Below are 27,919 nucleotides of genomic sequence, written 5' to 3' on the forward strand. Positions count from 1 at the left end.
TCGAAGCTCATCCCTAGTGCTGGGGTGTGGTGTACAGAGAGGTGAGTGGTATCCATGAGATCTGATATGGAGTTCAGGGAGGTAAAAATCAAGGAGTGACTAACCCTAATACCCCATTTGTGGAGCACAATTTGGAATGTTTTATTTTTCCCTGTTTATATGCTAGCAGCTCACCTTAAACAAGGACTACAACAGGTCTAGTAGTGCTTTTAGAGGAGAGTGGAATTTGATTTTCCATAAAGGATCCATATATTAAATCCTTGTCAGACCAGCTGTGGATTTTGATTTTCAAACTTGCAGCACAATTACTTGCTATCTGGCATATGTGTGTGAGATTACATACATATACATACAGACACACACACACACACTCTTATGGTAGAGCCAGTACAGTGAAAGAGAAGTACGGTAGCACTTCTTGAATGGCAGAACTAGTCAGAGGGAGATATTTCCCATCTCTCTGCCTGCACACAGAGCGATAATGTTAATGCACTTGGGGTTAGCGTTGAAAATATTTTTATTGGTGTAAGAAGACACAAGAAAATAATAGTTGACATACAATATTATACTGCGAAAGAACAGACAGCATGCCAAGTGGCTATCGCCTACAGCAATACTGAGAGCCATTGAGTAACAAAACATATAAACGGAGTATGTCAAACATCAAAATGGTGAAATGGAGAGAGGGGAGATGAAAGGGGGAGAAGTAGGACAAGAGATAAGAGGACGAACAGGGGTAAGGAAGGGGGAAGGGAAAGAAGGGAGGAGGGGGGTCTGCTGGCTGGAGATGAAGAGGAAGGACTCTACTTTATTGGTTGCAAGTATAAAAGGATAAATCGGGGATCAGGGTGCATTCAAATTAGAGGAAGAGGTTGGAGTGGGGGTGACAGGGAGTAAAGTAACCAGCGTATCTGAGGAGGAGAAGCGTCGCCAGACTGACCATAATATTGTGAATTTCTCATAGGTATCATTGTCTAGCGCTAACATCTCCTCCATACGCATGATATCATTCATAGTGGAGGTCCAAAGGGCCAATGTGGGAATAGTCGTTGTCTTCCAAAAAAGAGGTATAAGTTGGCGAGCAGCAGACAGGAAGAAGCGGAGGAGACTGCGTTTTTGAGAGGTTATCGATCCTGGCAGGATAGAAAGAAGGGCTATTTCAGGAGTCAATTGCAAAGGGTCGTCATAAATTTTTTCATAAACCTGGGATACCTGTTTCCAGAAAGGACGGATCCGATCACACTCCCACCAGACATGCAGGTACGATCCTGTTGCCGTAGAACATCTCCAGCAGATAGAAGGGGTGGAGGGGAATATTTTCCGTAGAGTGGCAGGGTCCCTGTACCACGTCGACAGAACCTTAAAATTCTTCTCTTGTGAATAACAAGAGATAGAGGATTTGTGTGTGAAATGGAATGCAGTTTGCCATTCCGCTCTGGTGAGGGTCTTTCCCAAGTCTGCCGACCACATTCTAGTATAAGTGCTAAGTCCTTTAGTGTGAGAGCCTGAATCAGACTGTAAATGTGTGAGAGTAAATGTCTTGGTAATTCTTTTAGGGAACTTAGATGTTCAAATTCAGTCAGGGGGCGATGTATCTGAGAGGAACCGAAAAGATGTTTGGTGAAGGTAGAAGGGTGTAGGGAAGTAAGCCAGTCCTGGTTTCCCGGTGGGACATTTGGAGTTCCATTGTTCGCATGAATGAAGGAACGAGCTTGAGGCCAGGAGGTGTGAAAGAAAGAACCTATAGCGTGAGCCCCTATGCCTTGTGGAAAGGCTGGATTGTCAAAAAGTGGTGATAAAGGAGATGGGTCCGAAGACAGAATCTCGCAAAGTCCTCTCCTGTACCAGAGCCCCAGGGCAGCTATAGTTAGAGAAGAGTTGGCCAAAGCCGGTAAGTTGCTTTTGTACCCCCAAAGTAAAGCCCTTAGATCAACAGGGGACATATCCTGTTCAACCATGACCGAGGCTTTTTGAAAGGGTCGTGGGAACCATTCAAGGATACGCGCCATCAGTGTTGCTTTGTAATATAGCTCAAAATCTGGCAAGCCTGTACCTCCTTGCAGTTTTGGCCGTGTGAGTAATTTAAATTTAATTCTGGACAATCCTTTATTCCACAAGAAGCAAATGGAAAGAGAGCGCAAGGTAGAGAAAAAGAATTTAGGTATGGTGACCGGTATGGTTTGGAAGAGATAAAGCAGTTTGGGTAGAATGTCCATCTTGAGGGTATTTATGCGTCCAAACCAAGGAATGGTTTTGTCCCCCCAGGAAGCCAGGTCTTTGCGTAGACGGGAGAGAAGGGGAATGTAATTCAGTGTAAAAAGATTGGAAAGGTTAGCCGGAATTATCACTCCCAGGTAAGTGATGCCCTTGGTCTGCCAGTGAAAAGAATAGTTGGCTCTGGGGGTGGACATGGTAGATGTAGGCAGAGAGATGTTGAGGGCCTCAGTCTTGGAGATGTTGAGTTTAAAATTACTTAATTTTCCAAAGCGTTGGAATTCCATGAAAAGTGAGGGGAGGGTGATATGGGGCTGGCGGGCATAGATGAGTAAGTCATCGGCATACAAAGAAAGCTTGTGGTGTGCAGATGGCGTGTGTATGCCTTGTATGGAGTCGTTCTGGCGAATGGCGCATGCTAAACGCTCCATCACAATGACAAAAAGGAGGGGGGAAAGGGGGCAGCCCTGGCGTGTCCCGTTGGATATATGAAACGCGGCTGATGAGGTACCATTAACCAAGACTGAAGCAGAGGGGTGAGAGTAAAGTGACATGATTTTGGAAATGAAAGAGGATCCCAACCCGATTTGTTCAAGTGAAAGTTTCAGGAAGCACCAATTGACTCGGTCAAATGCCTTCTCTGCGTCAAAGGAGAGAAGGCAGACCTGTTGATGATGGCGCTGGGAATATGAGATGAGGTGAATAGTTTTGGTAGTATTGTCTCGTGCCTCCCTACCCGGAACAAAGACAACCTGATCTCTATGTATGATCCCGGGGAGAGAGGGAGAGAGACAGTTAGCAAGTATTTTGGCAAAAAGTTTAAGATCAATATTTAATAATGAGATAGGGCGATAACTGCTGCATTGGGAGGGGTCTTTATTGGGTTTCAGTATAATGGAAACATTAGCTGATAATAGTTCTGTGGAGGGGAGAGTAGTATCGTCAATGGAGTTAAAGGCCTTAGTTAGGAACGGGACCAGTGGAGGCGCAAAGGTCTTGTAGAACGTCGGGGTAAAGCCATCAGGGCTTGGGCACTTGATGACACTCAAGAATTCCGGCTTCAACAGGGGGCCATCCAAATCTGTGGATTCCTGGGGGTCAATCATGGGTAGAGCTGTCTCCATTATATATGTCAGCACAGGGTCCCGGGAGGGAGGCACAGGACTGGCAGTGGATATGCCTCTGCAATCAAAGACCTTAGTCTGATCCAACTTAGTGATAAAGGGAACAGGACTACGTGGCGCTCTGGGATGAATGACCCATGCTAAGTGTTGACCACATTTGTTAGCTATGGAATAATAAGATTTGCGGGCACGATCCCTGGCTATGAGAGAATGGGAGTCAAGTAACTGGAGGAGATCTCTGCGGGAATTAGAAAGGGTAACAAAAGTAGAGGGATTCAAAGTTCATTTATGAAGGGATTCCAGATCCGAAATGGTGGTCAGAAGGCGCCTAATGTCATCAGATCTAATTTTTTTCAGACAAGAGCGTTTTGTATCAGGACACCCTTGACCACACACTTCAGGGCCTCCCATTGATTAAGTGGAGAGGTGGTATCTGCTATATGGTCAGATCGAAAATTTTGGATCGCTTTAGTGACCTCAGCGACACACACTGAGTCTCGTAGAAGATTGTCGTTGAGACGCCAAGAACTCCCTCTACGTGATGGTGGGGGTCGGGCAAAGGGTAAGTAAACCGGGGAGTGATCAGACCAAAGGGCATGCCCCAAGGAGGTTTGTAGTGGTGTGTGTAAAAGGGATTGGGAGATGAGGAAATAGTCCAGTCTACTATATGAGTTGTGAGCTATGGAGAAGTAGGTGAAGTCTCTGACTATAGGATGGTGAATGCGCCACACGTCCACTAAGTGATGGGACTGTAGAAGAGATCTGATATAGGAGAGTGAGGTCGTGGTTATGGAAGACTTACCTGTAGAAGTGTCGGCAGATGGGGAAAGAGCCACATTGAAGTCACCTCCAACGATAACACATGGACCTCCAAACGAAGCAAGTCTGGTGAGAGTGGATGACAGGAAACGCGCCTGGTCAGTGTTAGGGGCGTATATATTGGCCACTGTAAAAAGAAAATTATTAACTATTAGTTTGAGAAACACAAAGCGACCATGGCCATCAATACAGGAGTCAAGAACTTCAGGGTGGAAAGACTTATGAAAAGCAATAGAGACCCCTTTGGATTTTGCAGTCGGGTTGGAGCTGTGGAATCAGGAAGTATAGTAGCGATTATGAATCGTAGGAGTGGAACCAGACCGGAAGTGAGTTTCCTGTAGGAGGAGGATGTTGGTTCTTTGTTTGCGGAAGTGATAGAGGATCTGGCTGCGTTTCTCTGGGGTATTAAAACCTCTACAGTTGTAGGAAGCTAGATTAAGAGGTGGAGTTGCAGCCATTTTATGGAGGGTGTATTGGGAATGAGGAGGAAAATGAAATGACGAGAGTCCCTCTTGAGACATCTCCAACCAGCAGAAGGGAGGGCGGAGAGGGGGGACAGGGAGGAAGGGGGGAAAAGACTAGGTAAGGAGACATATAAGACAGAAAGGGAGTAGCATGAGAGGACATGGAGAGAAAGAGAAAGGGCAGAGAAAGATGAAGAAGAAGGGTCCCAGTAACCAACTCTAGTAAAGAGGTAAAGCCAGATGGCCTGTGGAGAACCGAAGTAGGAGGCTGGGACCCTGAGAAATACATAAAGGACATTATACTGAATATACTAAAATAGACCACTAGGTGGTACCATATATTCAAAAATATAAGAAAACAAAATACATATAACTGTAGAATAGGTAGCATCTATAAACCAGGGAACGGTGACAATTAAGAGCACCGAATATTCCTAAGGGGGGCAATATATGGAAATAAGCTAGGCTGTATGGGTGAGAGTAGGGGGTATAAGCAGTAAAATATCACATTAGGATAAAACATGAGTTAACAAAATAACTGGAAACATTTGTGTTTGCCATGAGAGCAATAGAGATGTGCTAACAGGCGCACTTGTCCCTGGAGAAAAAGAAAATAAAAGTTTTAGGTCAGTTGGTGAAAACCTCCAGCAATATGGATCAGGATGCACTTTGGGACTGGCTTCACGGCAGACAAGGAAACAATGGCTGCATAAGTAAGGGTTGGTGATTCAGGGTAAGTTCAGTCCTGTTAGCTTGGATCCATTATTCCGGCTGAAGGCTAAGGAACTTGGTGTCTTCTGTAGACAAAACCCAATGTGGGTAACTAGAATGAAAAAAGAATAAAGTCTTCCAATAGAGAACAATGATAAACGGGAACAACCAGCTGGAAGGTATGTGGTGGAGAGAAGAACATCATGGAAGTCTCGGAGAGGTAAATCTGCGGAGGTTCCAAGATAACGCAGGAGGTGTTCCTGCTTTTGTTAAGATGAAGATGAATGACCAGCCGGTCTAGAGGACATCAATCGTCAGGATCTGTGCGAGACGAGGATCCAGGGCGGCGTTTGCGGCTTTGTTTTTGCCACTGCGGGATGTATGGTAAGCCAGGAGTAGTAGGAGTGAAGGGCCAATGAGGCAGAGACATGAGGCAGTTCCAAGGTGCTGAGAAATGCGGGGAGATCACCCAGCGTGCGGAAAATGGCAGTCTTACCCTCGTGGTGAACCCGCAATTGGAAAGGAAAGCGCCATTGATATTTCAGTTGGCGTGATTGAAGTAGCTGTGTGAGAGGCTTCAAAGCTTTCCTCATGGTTAAAGTTAAACGTGAAAGATCAGACAGTAACATTACGGGGGTGGTGTTGAAAAGAATAGTCCTGCGTACTGGCGGCATGCATGATGGATTCCTTAATATTATAGAAGTGCACTCTGCAGAGCGTATCAAAAATAAATGAGGGGTCAGAGTTTCTGGGGCCAGAGGTCCTGTGGACCCGGTTCAAGTGGATTATCTTTGGGCAATTGTAAAAGCTGGTTGAAAATGGCCGTCACCGCCGCTTTCAAGTCCTTGGGTTCTACGGATTCAGGAATGCCGCGGATGCAGATATTGTTACGCCCGTTTCTGTTTTCAATATCATCTTGCTGGTACGCAAGGTGTTGCAACATGACTGTGTGCGAGTTGAGTATTTCCTCATGCGACTGTCCCGTAGCATGGAGGGTCTCAGTAGTGGCTTCTATATCCTCAAAACAAACACCAATGTCCCTTTTAAGCTCAGAGATCTCCTGCTTGTAAGTTTTCTCTATGCGGTGAACACATTGTTGTACAAAAGTCAGCTTTTGTAGGGAGAGACCGCATGTAGCTGTGCAGGGATCTCATCTGAGATTCCAGATCCCATCCATCCTCAGAACCCAAGGAAGCATTAGAGCGACTTCTGGAGAGTCTGGGGGGAGAATCCTGTGTGGCTGGGTTAGGGTGGGATGCCTGGGAGCACGCTATAGGGTCCAGGGCTGACTCGAAGTGGGCCAGGGACGGAGGCGCCGGCGCCATCTTGGATCCCGTCCGGCGCTGGGCCGTGGCTGAGGATCGTGTAAAAAAGCTCCCTAAATCCCCTCCAGGACGAGAGCCCCCCATTCCCTGCTGGTCTTTGTACTTAGCTTTCCCCATGGTGGTCGTTTGCACAGCCGGGATCAGTGGTAAAATGCCCTGTAGAACCGAGGGATCCGGGAGCTGGAGCTCAGCACGTCCTCTCACTCCATGCGTCAAGCCACGCCCCTTGCGCTTGGGGTTATTAGGGTGTGCCCAGGCTCACCCCCTGCATATTCCTATGATCACCAGTTAATTGGCAAGAAAAAAGAAGCAAGCAACGCAAATCTTTAATCCCACAATCTGGTGACAGTGAACCCACTGCTATTAACTTAATCCCTTACTGTACACATGTGAAATACCTTCAGTCCAACAATCATGTATAATGATGAACTCTGTGTCATTGCATAAAATAATTTATGTATCATACAAAAATTATTTCTTTCTATGAAACAAACCAAGTTCAAATGCTGTTAAAAAAAGTGCAAAAGAAAAAACTGTGTGCTGACATGGTGAACAAATAGTGCTTAGTGCAAGAAAATAATATTCATTAGTAAAGTGCAAAAATTCATGTGTTCAAAATATTTGAAGTCCATTTTGCAAGTCCAGGAAAGTGATAATAATAATTTTGGATTTTTCCTGGGATTGCAAAATGGACTGCAAATATTTTGAACACATATGAATTTTTGATGCATGCACTTTACTAATGAATAATATTTTCTTGCACTAAGCACTTTTGTTCACTGTGTCAGCACACCATATTTTCTTTTGCACATTTTTTTAACATTTGCACTTTGTTTCATAGAAATAAAAAATGTCTGTATGATAGATGAATTATTTTATGCAATGACACAGGGTTTATCATTATATTATTGTTGGATTGAATGTATTTCACATGTGTACAGTAAGGGATTAGGTTAATAGCAGTGGGTTCACTGTGTTCACCTTTGTACCCCAGGGCACACATCAACTATTTTAAATGAAAAATTGGTAGCCTGAGGAGTCCATATAATAGTGAGCACAATCCGGTCCAGGACTCTGAGAAATCAGGAACAGCAGCAGATGACATATATGTCCCCAGGCTGTGGTCTTACAACAGCCTGCATCTATTGCCAGACCAGACTGAACCCAGGCCATCACACTCTAGTCTTCCTTACACGCTTCCTTCCAGGCTGTGTCTCTGGTGTTGGAGTTGTGGCAGGAGGTGGAGAAGGAGGAGGACGATGGTCAAACTCACAAACATGGCTTTTGCTTGTGAGTTCACCCCTCAACCCCTCATTTAGGGCTTGTAAGATCACTTCCTCACAGACGATGTGTTGGTCCGCCTCCATTTCCTGCATTTTGCAGGCATAGTCCTCTTGAAGATTGTGGGGGGGTTCTGAGGGCCGCAGTAGCGTGCCGAATTAACCCAACTCCTCCAGTTTCCTCCCCTTCCTGGGCCTTTTTTTAAGGCAGATGGGAGGGACCTGGGATTCGGTCAGGCTACATGGCCTGGCCACTTCCTGGCTGCCACTTACCCCCGCCACCTCCTGGCTGCCACTTACCACCACCACCTCCTGGCTGAGGCTTTCCTGTGTATGAAAAAGGGACATAGTTTTAGTTTTTTGTTCATCAATCACACACAATTCCGAGCTCATGACTGTTGCAAATTGAATGTTAATAAATAGAAAAAAGACTATCATTCTGACCCCAGCATTTTTCATTCTTGTCCCAATAATTTTTGGCCACTACTGTCTATTGATATGTAAAACACTTTGTTAAATCAGAAACTAGTCATAAATAATAACATCTAGTTAACCATTTCAATACTGGGCACTTTTGCCCCTTCCTTCCCAGAACAATTTTCAGCTTTCAGCGCTGTCACACTTTGAATTACAATTGCGTGGTCATGTAACACTGTACCCAAATAAAATTTTTATCTTTTTTTCACACAAATAGAGCTTTTTTTTTGGTGGTACTTAAAGTGGAGGGCCACCCTGTAGAAAAAAATTCACCAAAAATTCTAAAAAAAATAAAAAAAAAAATGTGAAAAAAAAAAAAAAATTAAACTTACCTAAACCCTTGTTGCTAGGCAGTCTTCCTAATCTGCCTCTTCCTTTTCTGTGGTGTGTTCTTCTCCTCGGTGAGTGGCCCTGTTGTCTTCTGGGAACTATGTGTGTTCCCAGAACACCACGGGGCCACTCACAGAGCGCCGCGCCGCGCCGCTCGCGCGTGCGCAGTAGGAAACTGGCAGTGAAGCCGCAAGTTTCCACTGCCTGTTTCCCTTACCTAGGATGGCGGTGCCGGGACCCGAGAGCCGAGGGAAGGGTCGGCCTCGGGCGGCTGACATCACGGGCACCCAGGACAGGTAAGTACTTATTTAAAGTCAGCAGCTACAGTGTTTGTAGCTGCTGACTTTTACATTTTTTTTTAAGGCCGGAATCCCACTTTAATCACCGCTGGGGTTTTTATTTTTTATGCTACAAATAAAAAAAGACCGAAAATTTAAAAAACAATGCATTTTTCTTAGTTTCTGTTATAAAACTTTGCAAATAAGTAATTTCTCTTGATACATTTTGACCAAAAATGATGCTGCTGCATTTCTTTGGTAAAAATAACCCAAATTGGTGTTTATTTGGTGTTGGCAGTGATGGGGGACAGACAGATTTTTTATTGGGACACTGAAATGTGTATAGGGACAGGGGTATATCAGTGGTGCTTGGTGTACTTTGTGGGGTGATCTGTAACAGCTCTCTGTGTAAAATCATCCTCACACAGAGAGCTGTTACAGATCTGCAGATTTCCCCTCTTCTCCCCCCCGCAATGAGCTCTCACTCTCTCACTGAGCTCTGCGGGGAGACCTGTCACAGAGACACACATCTCTGTTTACATTCTGATGGCTGTGATTGGACACAGCTGTCAGGTGATTGGGAGGGCCAATCACAGCGCCCATATCCCGATCTCTGCTCAGCTGGATCCTGTGATCCTCGTGGCCGCACTGCGAGCACTCATTCTGAGGGACGTTCCTGAACGTCCACTCAGAATGAGGAAAGGACCACCCAGACGTTTATGTGCAGTGGCTGGGTGGGAAGTAGTTAACATCATTAATTATTGGACAAGAAATTTGTTGAACAATGCTATACCTGACTCAAGCAGGGCACCTCCACTTCTTCCTGGCTGGAAGGCCCAGGTTGGACATTGGAAGCGTTGAAGGAAGAGTGGAGAGTGATGGCTTGATTTCACTCTAGTCTGACAGAAAATGCAGTCTGTCATAGTACCACAGCCTGGGGACAAAAATGTCATCTGCTGCAGCTTCTTATCTCTGGGAAACCTGGACCTTCTTGCACTCCCTAATATAAGTGCTCCTCATGCCACCAATTTTGGCCTTCAAATAGGGAATGGTTGCTGTGGGTATCTGCGGCTTCACAAACTCCAGCAATTGATCCAGCACTGCCTTCATCTTTCTTTTATTATTATAAAAAGTGTGTTTTACCTGCCACAGACAAGGCAGCTCCCTGTATTTATCAATAAATAGGGGGATAAAGTCATGATCGTCGAAGCTATCCAGTTTATCTGCAAGACACAACACAAGACAAACCCTAATGTCAGGCTCAACTCTCCTAACCTTGTTCCAATATAGGCCTCAATCTATAAGCAGTATAGGCCACTGATGCAGTTAAAATTGTACCTTTGTTAGAACGATCGGCGCTTCCGCTACTCCTTCCTCCACTTACAGATCGTACGTACGGCGTACGGGTGTTCCGCTTTATATACACTGAGCATGCATTAAACTCTGCCCGCACCTGACCTTCTTTCTAGTATATTCCCTGCCCCTTCTCTTTCGGCGCAGTGGGAAAGCACATGGCGGAGAAAGAACAAGTACATGAAGACAGCAGCAATGATGAAAGCCCAGAGCCATGAATGCCCCCATTCCAGAGGGGATTTAAGGCCTCGAATATGTCCTTTGTAGAGATGGTGGACATCTTGAAGAGGCCGACTATGATGGAAAGCATGGACCTTACCCAAACCCAAATGTGAGAAAGGCTGAGATCGTGGTTAAAGCTGTGAAAAGTCTGCAGAAGAATTTTGGAGTATGGCGATCCAAGGATCAACTGAGGAAACAATTGTCAGACCTCAAATTGAGGGAGCAGGATCAGTACAGAAGAATCAAGAGAATTCTTCAAAAAAGTAAGTAGTTGTCCTGTGTTCCTATTATTATTATTACTTGCATGCTGCTCCATGTGCTTTTCTTTACTGATGTACAGTTTAAAATGGCAACTTTCAGGTTCGTGGGCACAGTAATCGTTCATAGTAAACATTGTTTGTTCGCCCACTAATACGATGTTTTTTGCAGATGCAGGTTAACTACATTTGGTCATGCCTATTTGTATTAAAAGAAGTTTAATACATTGTTGTCTAGATGGGTTTGTAACTAGAATGAAATACCAACTTGATTCAGTGTAGGGAGAGGACACTCAGCAGCTGTTTACACATCTGGGTGCAGGAGCACTAGTGTGGGAAACCAGAAAAAACTTTTTAGGGGTGTCCCACACAGGTGATCCAGTGGATACTAGGGGTCTCTACATGTGTGATACGTTACCAAAAAAGGTAATTATTCCAGCTTTAAGAAAGGGAAAAAATCATGTCTTCAGCTTGGAACTCTGCTAAAACAGACAATTGTACGTCACTTCCAAACAATGTTTCATATTCCTAATTCTGTCCTCAAATATCTGTGTGTTAAATATACCTATTTTTTAATTCACATAGGGGAGAAAAGACTCAGGACATCAGATGAAAACAGGGACTCACAACCTCCTAAAGAAGGGGAATCCCAAAACCACAAACTTAGGATGTGGAGGAAGGAGTGGTTTATGAATTGGGCGAAATAGTGACCACAACAGGTGAGTGTCTGAGACCACAGCTTCAGGTAATAGATGTTTGCCTGCATATTTATAATACATGGTGTGTTTTTTTTATTTTAGGTGATGTGGATGTTGTGGAAGAAGAAACTAATTTCACAAGTGCAAGTGCACAGATCCTCATCAGGGAGATCACGGTGTGCAATAAGGATTTACAGAAGATCAAGGAAGCCATCAATGATGTTGAAAAAAGACTCAAAAACATCATTAATGTTTTAGGCAGAATTTAAAACACACCAAAATTATTCAAATTGTTTTTATTTTTCTAACTTTTTAAAAAAATATTGAAAGCCAAATTTTGAAGATGCACACAGTGTGTCAACATGTGCTATCTGCCTTTATGGGATATTAATGTATGCGTTTTGTGGGTGCAACCCCTTCCTCGCAACTAAAGTAGCTGAGAGGAAGGGGTTGCACCCCGAAACACGTCCATTGATCCCCCATAATGGGAGATAGCACATGTTGACATTAGGTATGGTATCAGGAGGGAAATCCACATTTTGAGTCCCAATTTGTGTGCATCTTCAAAATTTGGCTTTCACAGGGGTGACATCACCCCATCTGATGAAGGCAATATTAACACAGTTTGGACATACTAATGTCTGATATTTCCTTCAATTTATCAAAGTTGAACTTTGTTAGTTCCTGAGTTGTGTATGTTTTATGGTTTTAAACATGCCTGTGTACCCCAAAAAGGGATATTTCTACTGTCAAAAAAAAAAATATTCAAAAAATATGTTGGTTTGTTCAAAAACCCTTTTCTAATGCACATGTGAATGTGCACAGAGTAAAAAGTTTTCTACTCAACAATGTGTGGCTTCTTCTTTCAATGCTCAATAGCAGTTTTTTGAGTAAGTTGGTGTTTACAGTGGCAATGGGGGTTATTTACTAAAGGCAACTCCACTTTGCACTACAAGTGCACTTTCAGTGCAGTTTCAAGTGCACTTTTGCAGTGCACTTGTAGTGCAAAATAGATTTTACTTTAGTAAATAACACCCACAGTGCTTTATAATTTGCCCCAATGAGGCCATTTTCGTCACTCTAAAAAATGAATTCATGATGCTGAAAATGATGAATATTTTTATCAGTAATGCATTACATACATTAAAAACAAAAACAAGGTGTGCGTGTAGCAGACTCACAACATAAATCACGTTAGCACTATTGAAGAAAGTGTCAAAAAAGAAAAGCCCATTGGAGAACCTAGGAGACAGCTAAAAGAAACACAAGCAGTAAATCAAAGGAAATATTATTTCAGTTTAAAATAAAAATGTATTTTCAAAATGTTTCTTAAACATTTTCTGGCATATCAATGGCCCCCCTACCCGCAAAGTACTCCATATATTTTAGACGTACCTCGCGAGCGCTTTGGGGGGGCAAGCCAGGACGGCCAGCTTCAAGCGCCATCAGTGTTTGGTTTTGAAATATGGCCTCAGGCCCAACTGAGGCCACATAGTTTATAGAATGTCTCCTTAAAAAGCTGTGTAGAATGCAGCATGCAAGGATTATTTGGTTGGGAGGTAGAAAATCGTAAATAGACCAGATGTTGGTGTGAGTGGTGGAGTGTGAGCTCTCTCCCTGCTCCAGGCCCTATGTGGCCATCCATAATAGCCTAAACTGGCTCTGAACGTTTTGGAGTACCTCCTTGCCTGTCCTGTATGCTCTCCGGCGGGGTCGCGGTGTAGAGCCGGTACGATCAAAGAAGGAGGAGAAAGAGGAGAGGCCAGCTTTAATTGTAGTATTCAGCGCGGAAAAGCGGAGCCCAAGCCGCTCGCATTTGCTTTGGCCGGTTGCCCGGGCAATGGCCCATGATCTCGTGAGAAGTAGTGAGGATCCCGCGAGAGGAAGCGAGGAAATCAGCGTCGGTCCAAACATACTGAGCGGCGTATGCCAGGAGTGTGAGGGGAGAGACGCCGGACAGGAGCGATCCAGCACGAGCTAGCTGTCTGACCAGTCTTTGGAGGCAATAAGAGACAACAAGAGGTAATAAAGGCGGAACCTTGAAATATAAAAATTGTTTTAGTTTGCTGCAAACGAACTCTAAGGGAGCCAGAGGAGAGCATAAGCTCTAAAGCCAGTCATATTTCAGTTTGCTAAAGTACTTTCTGACATCTTTTTACACACCATCTTGCATTGCTATACAGCCAGGCCATAACAAGGAAAAAAGGGGAGAAACAGCAGCAGCAGCCCCAGGAGAATTTAACTTCTCAGACCACTCATTCATCAAAGGAGAAGGGGAACCAAGCGGCACTAGCAACAGCAGCAGCAGCTAAGCTGGAAAGGTACGCACATACCCCTATACCAGTGAAATTGTTCAGCTACAAGGATAAGGTAACATTGATGCAAAAATCCAGAGAAATGGGGGACATTTTTTACAATGGAGTCAGAATTTCACTGTATCCACATTATTCTCCGGATTTACAAAAGCGTAGGGCAGGATTCACAGACATTAAGCACAGCCTACGGAACTATAAAATTTCATACACATTGTTGTATCCAGCGCGTCTGCGTTAGTGGCTTTAGGGGCAACCCATTTTTTTGACTCTGTTGGAGGGGTTACAAAGTGGCTTGAAGATAACAAAGAGAATCTATAGAGCTAGAGCATGAAGTAGTTAAATAACCAATGTGTCTTTTTTTTTAAAGTACTGGTTGAATTGTTTTTTTTGACTTGAGGATGGTAGCGGGGGCTGGGGGGGGATGGTTGGTGAAAGACACTAATGATAGATGGGATATGGTTGTGTGTTAACGTTTTTTTTTGTAACATTGATATATGGGTATTGGGTAAAGAGTAAGGAGGGATGGAGGGTAGGGCATGGGTTGAAAGGGCAAAAAAGGTCACAATGTATGCCCCCAGGGCCAGCCTAGTTAGGCAAATGGGGAGGGTGAAGGGGTTATTTAAGGGTCAGGGAGTAATTGAGGCTCAAGGAACAGTAGGACGGAGTGGTAAGGAGGTAAAAGCCAGCAGTAGGGGAAGGGTAGGAAAGTGTCACATTGCACAGGAGCAAAAAAAAGGACGGAAAAAAATAGAGCACACACGTTTAAGTTACTCACCCATATTAAAGAAGAGAAAAGAAATCTTAAAAGGAGTTGGAGGACAGGGAATAGCAAACAAGGGTTTTCTTTTTTTGCTCTCCCTTTTATTCACAATATTACCATTGATTGTAGATTTGGAGGTCACAATTGAATTAAAACAAATGACACACTGTCTGGTAGAAGGACAGGAACACTCGATAGGTTGGGTTTGGCAAAAGGGTTTGTTTTATTTACTGTTATTTATTGGTGCTGCCTTCAGGTCACCTCCTCTTTCAGTTCTTTTTTTTTTCTTTTTTTTGTGCCGCGTTTTTTTTTCTTCTTATCTGTTTTTTTTTCTTTCAAATGCCGTCTAGAACCTTGGGAATAAGCTCATGGAACATTAGGGGTATGGGTGATCCCATCAAAAAAGCTACTGTATTTTTGGAACTGGAATCCCATAGTGCCGAATTGATATGCCTGCAGGAAACACATTTTACCAATGATTCTAAATTACTAATTCAAATAAGAAATTTCACGCACAATTTCATTCAGTTTACTCCTCCTATTCTAGGGGAGTGAGCATATTGGTTAAGAAAGGGGTTAGCAAACTTGTATATTCCCCCCCCCCATTTAAGATGGAGATTTTGTATCGATTGTTAGAGTTTGTGGGGGACAAAGCAGATACCCCGGTTATAGAGGTGGGGGACTTTAACGCGGGGCTCAACAACAGCCTGGATAGGTTTCCACCAGGGGCTCGGACAGAAAGGGTGCCACAAGGACGTTTAGTCCAGTTCCTCGAGGAGATTGGATGGTGTGACTTATGGAGATCCCATAATCCAAATGACCGGCAATATTCTTGCTTTTCGGGGTCACACCGTACACTCTCTCGCATTGATATGGCCATAGGCAATAGCAAAGCCCACGCCTAATAAAGAAGATAGAGTACCGGCCAAGAGGGATATCAGATCACTCGCCCCTGATTTTAATGGTAAACGTACATGACAGACATACCCAGAGAATGTGGAAAATAAACTCAATGTGGATGGAGATTGTGACAGACCTAGCCGGGACAGAGGCTGTTCTAGAGGACTGAATGCAAGCCTGTTGCCTTTTGATTATGGGCCCTGGATTTTCAATGGAACAATACTCTTTGTGAGGTGAATGAGAAATCCAGTCTGAACTGTACTAATCAGACTCAGTCGTGTATATATGTATATATTGTATGTTGTTTGATTCTGTTGGGGACTCCTTGCTGTGGATTTGTGTCCCTGAAGAGGGAGGGGGGATTCCTCCAGCAGCCCCCTGCTGATAAGACTGATTCATTCTGTTGGGACACATCCTGTGAGGAGATGCTGGTGTCATCAACTCCAACTACCTGTGTTTATGTTAATTGAATGAGCTGATCACATTGTCCTCTATACAATGTAGGAGACGGGACGACTCCTATTGCAGCTGCTGCTATTGTGAGAAAATGTCCTGTGATAATTAACTCAGTCTGGGCAATAGGTCATGTCTCAGTCACCTAGGCTGTATAAAGGATTAGTTAATTAACTCATGTTAATTATGTTAATTAGGTTACGGTTGTATTGTTAGAGGAGGTTTCAACGGCATATAAAGTCTTGTAATTTTGATTCTAATTAAAAGTGAGTTCATGTTAGCAACAAGCAAGTGTCGCCTTGTTTTGTGCTCAGAGAGGTTGGAATATCTGATATCTGTATACAGACTGGGAGGAAGTGGTATATGACGGAAGCACTCAAGCGGAGTGAGGGACGTTCTGTGACAGAGATAATAGGGAACACAGAAGAAATAACTGTAAGATTAAAGGAGTTTGTAGAATATAATACAGGATCAGCATCGGAGGGGGTGGTTTGGGATTCCTTAAAAGCATTCCTCAGGGGCCTCTTAATCCAACAGGTAACAAAGGCAAAGAAGAAATCAAGGGTACGAGAAGAGCACATTAGAAAAGAGGCGATCGAGTCAGAGAGACAATATGTGATAGACCCAAGCCCAGAGAAGCAGGAGATATGGTCTAAAAAGCAACAGGAGTAGGGATGAGCCGAACACCCCCCCCCCAGTTCGGTTCGCACCAGAACCTGCGAACGGGCCGAAAATTTGCACGAACGTTATAACCCCATTGACGTCTATGGGACTCGAATGTTCAAAATCAAAAGTGCTAATTTTAAAGGATAATTTGCATGGTATTGTCCTAAAAAGGGTTTGGGGACCCGGGTCGTGCCCCAGGGGACATATGTATCAATGCAAAAAAAACTTTTAAAAACGGCCGTTTTTTCGGGAGCAGTGGTTTTAATGATGCTTAAAGTAAAAAAAAAAAAAAAAGTGAAATATTCCTTTAAATATCATACCTGGGGGGTGTCTATAGTATGCCTGTAAAGTGGTGCGTGTTTTCCGTGCTTAGAACAGTCCCTGCACAAAATGCCATTTTCAAAGGAAAAAAAGTCATTTAAAAGTCATTTAAAACCGCTTGCGGCTTTAATGTAATGTCGGGTCCTGGCAATATGGATGAAAATCAGTGAGACAAACGGCATGGGTACCCCTCAGTCCATTACCAGGCCCTTTGGGTCTTGTATGGATATTAAGGGGAACCACGCACCCAAATTAAAAAAGGAAACAGCAGTATACAGGCTCTGTACTCTGAACAGCAGGCTGTGCAAACAAGACAGGGACTGTAGGTTTGTTGTTAAGTAGAATCTGTTTGTAATTTTGAACTGGTACATTTTTAACATGTTTAGCTCCAGCCAAAAAATCTATAGGTTGGGTTTGGCAAAAGGGTTTGTTTTATTTACTGTTATTTATTGGTGCTGCCTTCAGGTCACCTCCTCTTTCAGTTCTTTTTTTTTTCTTTTTTTTGTGCCGCGTTTTTTTTTCTTCTTATCTGTTTTTTTTTCTTTCAAATGCCGTCTAGAACCTTGGGAATAAGCTCATGGAACATTAGGGGTATGGGTGATCCCATCAAAAAAGCTACTGTATTTTTGGAACTGGAATCCCATAGTGCCGAATTGATATGCCTGCAGGAAACACATTTTACCAATGATTCTAAATTACTAATTCAAATAAGAAATTTCACGCACAATTTCATTCAGTTTACTCCTCCTATTCTAGGGGAGTGAGCATATTGGTTAAGAAAGGGGTTAGCAAACTTGTATATTCCCCCCCCCCATTTAAGATGGAGATTTTGTATCGATTGTTAGAGTTTGTGGGGGACAAAGCAGATACCCCGGTTATAGAGGTGGGGGACTTTAACGCGGGGCTCAACAACAGCCTGGATAGGTTTCCACCAGGGGCTCGGACAGAAAGGGTGCCACAAGGACGTTTAGTCCAGTTCCTCGAGGAGATTGGATGGTGTGACTTATGGAGATCCCATAATCCAAATGACCGGCAATATTCTTGCTTTTCGGGGTCACACCGTACACTCTCTCGCATTGATATGGCCATAGGCAATAGCAAAGCCCACGCCTAATAAAGAAGATAGAGTACCGGCCAAGAGGGATATCAGATCACTCGCCCCTGATTTTAATGGTAAACGTACATGACAGACATACCCAGAGAATGTGGAAAATAAACTCAATGTGGATGGAGATTGTGACAGACCTAGCCGGGACAGAGGCTGTTCTAGAGGACTGAATGCAAGCCTGTTGCCTTTTGATTATGGGCCCTGGATTTTCAATGGAACAATACTCTTTGTGAGGTGAATGAGAAATCCAGTCTGAACTGTACTAATCAGACTCAGTCGTGTATATATGTATATATTGTATGTTGTTTGATTCTGTTGGGGACTCCTTGCTGTGGATTTGTGTCCCTGAAGAGGGAGGGGGGATTCCTCCAGCAGCCCCCTGCTGATAAGACTGATTCATTCTGTTGGGACACATCCTGTGAGGAGATGCTGGTGTCATCAACTCCAACTACCTGTGTTTATGTTAATTGAATGAGCTGATCACATTGTCCTCTATACAATGTAGGAGACGGGACGACTCCTATTGCAGCTGCTGCTATTGTGAGAAAATGTCCTGTGATAATTAACTCAGTCTGGGCAATAGGTCATGTCTCAGTCACCTAGGCTGTATAAAGGATTAGTTAATTAACTCATGTTAATTATGTTAATTAGGTTACGGTTGTATTGTTAGAGGAGGTTTCAACGGCATATAAAGTCTTGTAATTTTGATTCTAATTAAAAGTGAGTTCATGTTAGCAACAAGCAAGTGTCGCCTTGTTTTGTGCTCAGAGAGGTTGGAATATCTGATATCTGTATACAGACTGGGAGGAAGTGGTATATGACGGAAGCACTCAAGCGGAGTGAGGGACGTTCTGTGACAGAGATAATAGGGAACACAGAAGAAATAACTGTAAGATTAAAGGAGTTTGTAGAATATAATACAGGATCAGCATCGGAGGGGGTGGTTTGGGATTCCTTAAAAGCATTCCTCAGGGGCCTCTTAATCCAACAGGTAACAAAGGCAAAGAAGAAATCAAGGGTACGAGAAGAGCACATTAGAAAAGAGGCGATCGAGTCAGAGAGACAATATGTGATAGACCCAAGCCCAGAGAAGCAGGAGATATGGTCTAAAAAGCAACAGGAGTAGGGATGAGCCGAACACCCCCCCCCCAGTTCGGTTCGCACCAGAACCTGCGAACGGGCCGAAAATTTGCACGAACGTTATAACCCCATTGACGTCTATGGGACTCGAATGTTCAAAATCAAAAGTGCTAATTTTAAAGGATAATTTGCATGGTATTGTCCTAAAAAGGGTTTGGGGACCCGGGTCGTGCCCCAGGGGACATATGTATCAATGCAAAAAAAACTTTTAAAAACGGCCGTTTTTTCGGGAGCAGTGGTTTTAATGATGCTTAAAGTAAAAAAAAAAAAAAAAGTGAAATATTCCTTTAAATATCATACCTGGGGGGTGTCTATAGTATGCCTGTAAAGTGGTGCGTGTTTTCCGTGCTTAGAACAGTCCCTGCACAAAATGCCATTTTCAAAGGAAAAAAAGTCATTTAAAAGTCATTTAAAACCGCTTGCGGCTTTAATGTAATGTCGGGTCCTGGCAATATGGATGAAAATCAGTGAGACAAACGGCATGGGTACCCCTCAGTCCATTACCAGGCCCTTTGGGTCTTGTATGGATATTAAGGGGAACCACGCACCCAAATTAAAAAAGGAAACAGCAGTATACAGGCTCTGTACTCTGAACAGCAGGCTGTGCAAACAAGACAGGGACTGTAGGTTTGTTGTTAAGTAGAATCTGTTTGTAATTTTGAACTGGTACATTTTTAACATGTTTAGCTCCAGCCAAAAAATCTATTTTAAGCTTTTTGGAAAACATAGGGAAGGGTTATCACCCCTGTGACATTTGTTTTGCTGTCTGTGCTCCTTCTCAGAAGATTTCACCTCACTTTTTGTCCCAATGACAAATGCTTTTTGAAATTTTTTTTTTTTTTTGTGAAACAAGGATTGGTGATAAAGCATCAGTGGAAAGGAGAAATGTTTTTCCCATATTAACTCTTACAGGAGAGAATTTCCCTTCCTGGGGTAGATTTCATCTAACTTCCTGTTGTCTCCTTCCGTTTGCAAGTAGGAGTCGTTTGCAAGTTGGATGTTTGAAAGTAGGGGCCTGCCCTATATACTCAGCAGAAATTTGGGCCTTAGGTGTTGTTGTGGCCACAACACTGTAAGCCCTCACAGGGCCCTGCTGTGAAATATTAGATCAAGAATTGTAATTACATGCCCCTGTTGAACAGGGGAAGAAAAATTGGGCCTTTGGTAGTGGTGGTGGTGCTGGTGCCACAACACTGTAAGTCCTCACAGTTAGTCTTGGTGGGCACAAAAATGGGCCCTGCTGTGAAATATTAGATCAAGAATTGTAATTACATGCCCCTGTTGAACAGGGGCAGAAAAATTGGGCCTTTGGTGGTGGTGGTGGTGCTGGTGCCACAACACTGTAAGTCCTCACTCGCTCTTGGTGGGCGCAGAAACAGGCCCTGCTGTGAAATATTAGATCAAGAATTGTAATTACATGCCCCTGTTTAACAGGGGCTGAAAAATTGGGCCTTAGGCACTGGTGCTGGTGCCACAACACTGCAACCCCTCACAGATACTCTAGTTGGAACGCAGAAACGAGCCCTGCTGCAAAGTATTGCATCAAAAATTGTAATTACATGCCCCTGTTAAACAGGGGCTGAAAAATTGGGCCTTAGGCACTGGTGCTGGTGCCACAACACTGCAACCTCTCACAGATACTCTTGTTGGAACGCAGGAACGAGCCCTGCTGCAAAGTATTGCATCAAAAATTGTAATTACACGCCCCTGTTTAACAAGGGCTGAAAAATTGGGTCTTAGGCACTGGTGGCAGCGCCCAGAGCCAAAAATGTTCTTACAAGCTATCAGCGTGATCATTGAGGAGGAAGAGGACAATTACTCAGCATAGTCACTCAGCATCAGCATAGGCAGTCTTTGAAGGGATCAGAGATTTCCAAAAAATTATTCGGTTACATCAGCATCAGGTGCTTGGTAGCTGGTGGTGATCCAAGACTAATTCATTTTTATGAAGGTCAGTCGATCAACCGAGTCGGTGAACAGACCCACCCTGTGATCGGTTACAAAGCCTCCAGTAGCACTGAATGTGCGTTCCGAAAGAACGCTGGATGCAGGACAGGCCAGTAGCTCAATTGCATACTGTGCAAGCTCTGGCCAGTGATCCATCCTCAAGACCCAGTAACCCAGAGGATTTTCGGTGGGAAAGATGTCCAAGTCAGATCTTGCCCCTAGGTATTCCTGCACCATGTAAAACAGACGCTGGCAATGGTTGCTGGAACCGATCATATTTTGGGGCTGCGGACTAAAAAATTGTCTGAACGCATATGTCAGACGGCCACTTTCTCCACCGCTCCTTCTTTGACTGACCGAAGCCTCAGCAACATGTTGTCCAGAAACAGGAGTTTGTAACCTCCCAGTCTCTGGGAACGCATTGCACAGATCTTTCTGCAAGGCCTCCCGAAGATGTTTCATCCTCTGCGACGGCAAGATAAGGTCCGCAACCTTACCCTTGTAATGTGGACCAAGGAGGGTTGCCAGCCAGTATTGGTCCTTCTCCTTGATACCACGAATACGAGGATCTTTACGCAGGCTTTGCAGGATCAGGGAGGCCATGCTGTGTAGGTTTGCTGAGGCATTCGGTCCGGAGTCCTCTTGGTCACTAAGGATGACATGGTCCGCAGCCACCTCCTCCCAGCCATGTACAAGTCCATGTGTTTCTTGGGACTGATCCCTTAAAGACTGCTGCTGATGCTGAGTGCCAGGCTCCACCTCCATACTGACACAATCCTCCTCCTCCTCTTCCTGTGTGATCGGCAGGCACGCAGGAACACTGTCTGGATAAAGGGAGCCTTGAGAGCTAAGGAAGTCCTCCTCTTCCTGCCTCTGTTCTGCCTCAAGTGCCTCGTCCATTATTCCATGTAGCGTGTGCTCCAACAGGTGGACAAGGGGGACAGTGTCACTGATGCATGCACTGTCACTGCTCACCATCCTCGTGGCCTCCTCAAATGGTGACAGGACAGTGCATGCATCACTGATCATGGCCCACTGGCGTGGGGAAAAAAACAAAGCTCCCCTGACCCTGTCCTGGTGCCATAGTCGCACAGGTACTCATTGATGGCCCTCTGCTGCGTGTGCAGCCGCTGCAGCATGGCCAACGTTGAGTTCCACCTAGTGGGCATGTCACAGATTAGGCGGTTCTTGGGCAGGTTAAACTCCTTTTGGAGGTCTTCCAGCCGAGCACTGGCATTATATGACCGGCGGAAATGCACACAGACTTTCCTGGCCTGCCTCAGGACATCCTGTAAGCCTGGGTACCTGCCCAAGAACCGCTACACCACCAAGTTAAGGACGTGAGCCAAACAGGGCACATGGGTCATTTGTCCCTGTCGGAGGGCAGAGAGGAGGTTGGTGCCATTATCACAAACCACCATTCCTGCCTTAAGTTGGCATGGCGTCAACCACCTCTGAACCTGCCTCTGCAGAGCTGACAGAACCTCTGCCCCAGTGTGGCTCCTGTCCCCCCAAGCACACCAGCTCAAGCACCGCATGGCATCTTTTGGCCTGCATATTTGCGTAGCCCCTTAAATGGCTACGGAGCACCGCTGGTTCTGAGGACAAAGCACAGGAAGAGGCCATGGAGGAAGAAGAAGAGGAGGGGGTGGAGGAGAGAGAGGTGTGTCACTATCATTAGTAGTGGCATTTTGGAGGCGTGGTGGTGGAACAACCTCCAACATTACTGCACCTTGTCCTGCATCCTTCCCAGCTGCCAGCAGAGTCACCCAATGCGCGGTGAAACTTAGGTAATGTCCCTGTTTATGCTTGCTGGACCATGAGTCAGCGGTAATATGCACCTTACCACTGACCGCCCTGTCCAACGAGGCATGGACATTGCCTTCCACATGTCGGTAGAGAGCTGGAATCGCCTTCCATGAGAAAAAGTGGCGTTTGGGTACCTGCCACTGAGGAACCGCACATTTCACAAACTCACGGAAGGGAGCAGAGTCTACCAACTAAAAAGCAGCAGTTGAAGTGCTAGCAATTTTGCCAAGCTAGCATTCAACCGCTGGGCATGTGGATGGCTGGGAGCGAATTTCTTTCGGAGGTGCAGCAGCTGGGGCAGGGAAATTTGCCTGGTACAATCTGACATTGGTGTACCGATAGCAGATTGCCCGCAAGTCCTTGGCTGTGACACACCTAATTCTACACCTTTATTCCTCTCAGTGCAGGTTTCAGAGAGGACTGAAGGTATAGTGGGGTTGGAGATCCCAGCTGATGAGGAGCAAGGAGAGGTCCGCTTTGTTCTTTGGTGTGGGTCTTTTAGGTACGCTTGCCAACCAACTGCATGGCAGGTCGACATGTGTCTGGTCAAGCATGTGGTGCCCAAGCGGGTGATGTTTTGGCCATGCAAGATACACTTGAGACATATGTTGCATATAGCAGAGGTGGGATCTGATGCACTTGTCTCAAAAAAGGCTCACATCAAAGAACTTTTGGAATAACGCGCAGAGACAGCAGTGCCCTGCCATGCGGAGCTCTCCGGTTTGATGCAGTCGGTGTTCTGCCCTTAAGCTGGCCCCTGGAGGGCATCCTGCCCCGTTGGAGATGTGCCTCCTCCTCCTCTCTCCTATCAGGCACCCACATGGAGTCAGTGACCTCATCATCCCCTCCCTCCTCATCACTGGAGCAAGGCTGGCAGTATGCTGCAGCTGGGGGAACATGACTGCCAGATTGCTGTCCTTCTTGGGCACCCCTTCTGTCCGTGCTCACGTTACTGCCTTCATCTAGCTCAGTATCTTCATCAGAGCCTTCTAAACGCTGGGCATCCTCCTGGAGCATGTACCCAACACTGTGTTCAAACAGTTCGAGGGACTCCTCAGGAGGACATGGTGGGGCTAGGAAAGGAGTCACTGATGCCATTGAGCAGAGGGAAGAGGCCGCATTGGCAGCTGCTTTGCCAGACAAAGTACCCTGAGCATGGGTGAGAGAGGATGAGGAGGATGAGGACGGCTTGGTCATCCACTCGACCAAGTCTTCCGCATGTTGCAGCTCAACACAGCCAGCTGCCGAAAAAATGGCCAAGCAAGGCCACGTGCTGATGAGGATGCACCATCTCCACAACCAGCACTGTTGCCTCTAGACACAGAGCCTGCCTGCCCTCTTTTATTGGCTTGTGACTGTCTGCCTCTCCTTGTTGGCCTTCCAGACATACTAATGGCCCGTAGCTGCACTAGGCTGGGATATATATATATATATATATATATATATATATATATATATATATATACTGCAGCTAGCACAATCAACTGCCTGCCTGTAGTATGAGAACACCACCACCAACCTTCTACAGGAAGCTTTAGCTGAACACTGTGCAGAGCTCGCAAAAAACTAACTTGTAGCTTATTTAGCTACCTGCGGTAGTGATAGGATCAGGAAAACAACACTAACTTTCGACAGGTAGCTTTAGGTGAACACTGTGCAGAGCTCGCAAAAAACAAACTTGTAGCTTATTTAGCTGCCTGCAGTAGTGATAGGATCAGGAAAACACCACCAACCTTCTACAGGTAGCTTTAGCTGAACACTGTGTAGAGCTCGCACTACACTAACTTGTAGTTTTAGCTGGACACTGTGCAGAGCTCGCAAAAAACTAACTTGTAGCTTATTTAGCTGCCTGCGGTACTGATAGGATCAGGTAAACACCATCAACCTTCTACAGGTAGCTTTAGCTGAACACTGTGCAGAGCTCGCAAAAAACTAACTTGCAGCTTATTTAGCTGCCTGCGGTAGTGATAGGATCAGGAAAACACCACCAACCTTCTAAAGGTAGCTTTAGTTGAACACTGTGCAAAGCTCGCAAAAAAAAAAAAAAAAACTTGTAGCTTATGTAGCTGCCTGCGGTGGTGATAGGATCAGGAAAACACCACCAAACTTCGACAGGTAGCTTTAGGTGAACACTGTGCAGAGCTCGCAAAAAACTAACTTGTAGCTTATTTAGCTGCCTGCGGTAGTGATAGGATCAGGAAAACACCACCAACCTTCTACAGGTAGCTTTAGGTGAACACTGTGCAGAGCTCGCAAAAAACTAACTTGTAGCTTATTTAGCTGCCTGGGGTAGTGATTGGATCAGGAAAACACCACCAACCTTCTACAGGTAGCTTTAGGTGAACACTGTGCAGAGCTCGCAAAAAAATAACTTGTAGCCTATTTAGCTGCCAGCGGTAGTGGTAGGATCAGGAAAACACCACCAACCTTCGACAGGTAGCTTTAGGTGAACACTGTTCAGAGCTCACAAAAAACTAACTTGTAGCTTATTTAGCTGCCTGCGGTAGTGATAGGATCAGGAAAACACCACCAACCTTCTACAGGTAGCTTTAGATGAACACCGTGCAGAGCTCGCAAAAAACTAACTTGTAGCTTATTTAGCTACCTGCGGTAGTGATAGGATCAGGAAAACACCACCAACCTTCGACAGGTAGCTTTAGGTGAACACTGAGCAGAGCTCGCAAAAAACTAACTTGTAGCTTATTTAGCTACCTGCGGTAGTGATAGGATCAGGAAAACACCACCAACCTTCGACAGGTAGCTTTAGGTGAACACTGAGCAGAGCTCGCAAAAAACTAACTTGTAGCTTATTTAGCTGCCTGCAGTAGTGAAAGGATCAGGAAAACACCACCAACATTCTACAGGTAGCTTTAGCTGAACACTGTGCAGAGCTCGCACTACACTAACTTGTAGTTTTAGCTGAACACTGTGCAGAGCTCGTAAAAAACTAACTTGTAGCTTATTTAGCTGCCTGCGGTAGTGATAGGATCAGGAAAACACCACCAACCTTCTACAGGTAGCTTTAGCTGAACACTGTGCAGAGCTCGCAAAAAACTTACTTGTAGCTTATTTAGCTGCCTGCGGTAGTGATAGGATCAGGAAAACACCACCAACCTTCTACAGGTAACTTTAGCTGAACACCGTGCAGAGCTCGCAAAAAACTAACTTATAGTTTTAGCTGAACACTGTTCAGAGAACGCACTACACTAACTTGTAGCTTTAGCTGAACACTGTTCAGAGGACGCACTACGCTAACTTGTAGCTTTAGCTGAACACTGTGCAGAGGTCGCACTAAACTAACTTGTAGTTTTAGCTGAACACTGTTCAGAGGACTCACTATACTAACTTGTAGTTTTAGCTGTTCAGAGGACGCACTACACTAACTTGTAGCTTTAGCTGAACACTGTGAGGAGGAAGCACTACACCAACTTGTAGCTTTAGCTAAACACTGTGAGGAGGACGCACTACGCTAACTTGTAGCTTTAGCTGAACACTGTGCAGAGGTCACACTAAACTAACTGATACTGCAGCTAGCAAAATCAACTGCCTGCCTGTAGTATGAAAACACCACCAACCTTCTACAGGTAGCTTTAGCTGAACACTGTGCAGAGCTCGCACTACACTAACTTGTAGTTTTAGCTGAACACTGTGCAGAGCTCGCAAAAAACGAACTTGTAGCTTATTTAGCTGCCTGCGGTACTGATAGGATCAGGAAAACACCACCAACCTTCTACAGGTAGCTTTAGCTGAACACTGTGAAGAGCTCGCAAAAAAAATAACTTGTAGCTTATTTAGCTGTCTGTGGTAGTGATAGGATAAGGAAAACACCACCAACCTTCGACAGGTAGCTTTAGGTGAACACTGTGCAGAGCTCGCAAAAAACTAACTTGTAGTTTATTTAGCTGCCTGCGGTAGTGATAGGATCAGGAAAACACCACCAACCTTCTACAGGTAGCTTTAAGTGAACACTGTGCAGAGCTCGCACTACACTAACTTTTAGTTTTAGCTGAACACTGTGCAGAGCTCGCAAAAAACTAACTTGTAGCTTATTTAGCTGCCTGCGGTACTGATAGGATCAGGAAAACACCACCAACCTTCTACAGGTAGCTTTAGCTGAACACTGTGAAGAGCTCGCAAAAAACTAACTTGTAGCTGATTTAGCTGCCTGCGGTAGTGATAGGATCAGGAAAACCCCACCAACCTTCTAAAGGTAGCTTTAGGTGAACACGGTGCAGAGCTCGCAAAAAAAATAACTTGTAGCTTATTTAGCTGTCTGCGGTAGTGATAGGATAAGGAAAACACCACCAACCTTCGACAGGTAGCTTTAGGTGAACACTGTGCAGAGCTCGCAAAAAACTAACTTGTAGTTTATTTAGCTGCCTGCGGTAGTGATAGGATCAGGAAAACACCACCAACCTTCTACAGGTAGCTTTAGGTGAACACTGTGCAGAGCTCGCAAAAAAATAACTTGTAGTTTTAGCTGAACACTGTGAGGAGGACGCACTACACTAACTTGTAGCTTTAGCTGAACACTGTTCAGAGGACGCACTACACTAACTTGTAGCTTTAGCTGAACCCTGTGCAGAGGTCGCACTACACTAACTTGTAGTTTTAGCTGAACACTGTTCAGAGGACGCACTACACTAACTTGTAGCTTTAGCTGAACCCTGTGCAGAGGTCGCACTACACTAACTTGTAGTTTTAGCTGAACACTGTGAGGAGGACGCACTACACCAACTTGTAGCTTTAGCTAAACACTGTGAGGAGGACGCACTATCCTAACTTGTAGCTTTAGCTGAACACTGTGCAGAGGTCACACTAAACTAACATGGAACTTTAGCTGAACACTGTGAGGAGGACGCACTACACTAACTTGTAGTTTTAGCTGAACACTGTGCAGAGGTCACACTAAACTAACTTGTAGCTTTAACTGAACACCTGAACACTG

The sequence above is a fragment of the Aquarana catesbeiana genome, linkage group LG11 (genome assembly GCF_042186555.1).
Source record: "Aquarana catesbeiana isolate 2022-GZ linkage group LG11, ASM4218655v1, whole genome shotgun sequence".
Classification (NCBI taxonomy): Eukaryota; Metazoa; Chordata; class Amphibia; order Anura; family Ranidae; genus Aquarana; species Aquarana catesbeiana.